The sequence below is a fragment of the Eumetopias jubatus genome, unplaced genomic scaffold (assembly GCF_037043125.1).
Source record: "Eumetopias jubatus isolate StellerSeaLion01/CBP00866 unplaced genomic scaffold, mEumJub1_p1.0 scaffold_11, whole genome shotgun sequence".
NCBI lineage: Eukaryota > Metazoa > Chordata > Mammalia > Carnivora > Otariidae > Eumetopias > Eumetopias jubatus.
The window spans coordinates 124,954,430-124,957,469 of record NW_028274817.1 but is presented as its reverse complement, the minus strand read 5'-3'; positions in this window follow the sequence as shown (position 1 = coordinate 124,957,469).

The window sequence follows — 3,040 nt, the reverse complement described above, 5'->3', positions numbered from 1 at the left end:
CATTGATGTGGGGATTAGGTTTCCAACATATGGATTTTAAGGGGGACAGAAACATTCATTCTATAGCAATGAGCATATCGGACAGCTGGATTATTAACGGACATCGTCCTGGTAGGGAACCAATGAAATGGTGACTCAAAGCAACAGTGAAGAGCAGGTGTCATGTACCGAAGACATGATCTACTACCGTTGATGGGAGGGTCAATGTAATGGGCACATCCTCAGATTAAACACGCTGGGTATAGGAATACTTCTTTGAGATGTGCTATAACCCCCACAATAAGTGACCAACCTCAGTAGTGATATTATCTGAGATCCAGTGAAATCCCTTGAAAAATCTAGATGCTAGAGTCTGATAAATACGTCATGGATCCACTGGTTTTAAAAATGACACCCCTCAAATCAATATTTTCAAATCCCGAAAGTTAGGGAGTGTGATATTGTGACTTAGAATAAGAAACGTGTATTTATTTCTCATCCCGGTCCTGCCCCAGAGCTAAGACCCTTGGAATTTCCTAAGGGAGAGAGTCATAAAGGCGTCGTTTGTTATGTTAATGAGGTGACCTTTGGAATGCCCCTAGCTCCTGAAAGGATGGGGGCTAGTTGACCAAGGAACCAACCACATCATGATTGGAGGGTTGGACTTTTCTGGGGAGGGGAGAGGGTCTGGACATTGCCTTAATCCCCCAGTGGCCAATGATTTAATCAATCGTGCTATATGATGAAGCCTCCATAAAAATTCAAGACAAGATGGGGTCTGGAGAGCATCCAGGTTGGTTGACCCAGAACACATCCAGGTGCCCAGAGGTGGTGCCCCCAAGCAGCTCCACTGGGACCCTTCCAGACCCTGTCACAGGAACCTTTTCTGCTGGCTGTTCATTGGTATCTTTTTATAGTCCTTAATAAGCTGGTATTCTAGTAGGTAAACTGGTTTCCTGAGTTGAATCCTGGAATGATTTTTGGAGTTTGGGGGCTGGGGAGTAAATAGAATAACCCAACAGGAGGGAATATTAGTGACATGCGGAGAATATGGTTTCATTTTCTAAGTCAGACCAGAGGTAACTAGATAGCAACGAAACACCGTGAAGGGTTTTCCAATCCAAATGCAATCATGGTGCCAACACAGAGCTAGCACGTCTTGACATTGACCAAAATGCAAAACAGGGAATGCAAAGTTTCGGAAAGGGGATGCCTGTGGCTGAGTGAGAGGCATTTATGAGAAGCAGTCTGTGTGTCATGGAAGCCAACCCCAAACTGGCTGGCCGGCTACTTTTCTGCACTCCTGGACAGTGACTGTCCACCCAAGATCAGGTGTCTCCACCACCGCTGGGGTATGTTGTGTCGCTCAGAACAGATGGGGTGGGGATTTCAATTTGAACCCGTCGTTGCTCTCATGAAAATGAACACACCAGATTCTGCTCTTGCCATGGGGTGTTTTAGATGGTTACGAAAGACAGAAGAGACAAAGAAAGTCCTGTTCTGGGTTTTCAAGACCTTCTGTATTTGGGACCCCTTCTTGGTCCTTCCTATCTTCTTACTGTCTACCTTGTATCCTGTGGATATATACCCAGTGGTAGAATGATTAGATCATACAGTATTTGTATGTTTAGTTTTTTGAGGACCCTCCATAGTGTTTTCCAGAGTGGCTGCACCAGTTTGCATTCCCACCAACCGTGTAAGACGGTTCCCCTTTCTCCACACTCTCCCCGCCACTTGATATTTCTTGTCTTTTTTGATTTTAGCCATTCTGACTGGTGTGAGGTGGTATCTCATTATAGTTTTGATTTGCATTTCCCTCATGATGAGTGATGTTGAGCATCTTTTCATATGCCTGTTGGCCATCTGGATGTCTTCTTTGGAAAAACGTCTATTCCAGTCATCTGCCCGTTTTTTAATTGTACTGTTTGTTTCCTCTACTGAGTTGTAGGAATTCTTTATATATTTTAGATATTAACCCCTTGTATTTGTTTTCTATCACCTCGTAGCAAATTATGGCAAATTCAGAAGCTTAAAATCACGCACATTTATGATCTCACTGTTTCCCTGGGTGGGTCAAAGGTCTGGGATGTTTTAATGGGTCCTCTGGTTAGGGTGTCACAACACTGGAGTCAAGATGTTGGCTGGCTGCATTCTCCCTGGGGGCTCAACCACTAAGGTATTGCTTTCAAGCTCCCTTAGATTGTGGGCCGAATCCATTTCTTGGAGCTGGAAGACTGGGGTCTGTTTCCTTGTTAGGTGTTGGCTGGGGCATCACTCGGTTTCCAGAGGCTGTCCTCAGGTTCTTGCCCCATGGCCCCTTCCGTAGGCAGCCCGCAGCATGAGTGTTTGTCTTGCCAAGGCCAGCAGGAGAAGCTCTGTTACTCCGAATCTCTCCCTCAGGGAAGGTCTGGATCCGCTTTAATGAGCCCTCACCTGATTAGGTCAGGCCCACCCAGGAACCTCTCCCCTGTCTTAACTTCCCCTGAGCACATTAGGGACCTTAACGACATTTCCAAAATCCCCCTGGCCTTTGGCATTGAACATCACATAATGAAGAGATCAAGCAGCCCCTTATATTCACAGGACGTCCATACCAACTGGCAAGAATCATAGAGATTATTTTGAAAACTCTGCCTACCAAGCATGCAACTCTTGATCTCAGGGGTCAAGAGTTCAAGCCCCACGCTGGGATGTGGAGATTCCTTAAATAAATACCAGAAGTTCACATCCCTACCAAATGAAAAATACATTCATTTCCTCCTAAGGTTCCCAGGTGTGTCTTAGAAGGATGCCCCTCTCTCCGAAAGTTGTATTTCTGATGTCCCCCCAAGATGGATCTCCAAATTCTTTTAAGATGTCATTTTCACCCATCAAGGGACACATGTGTGTTGTTTTTCTCTTCAGCTATTCCTTGTGTGATGGTGGGTGGAAACTAAAACGTGGCTTCATGACATTGTCTGGGATGCACAGATACTCTTGGACATACCGAAATCTTATACATGGCAAGTCTGCAAAAATTAAGGGCACGTAAAAGTAATAATCCTCCCTGGAGGTCGAATAA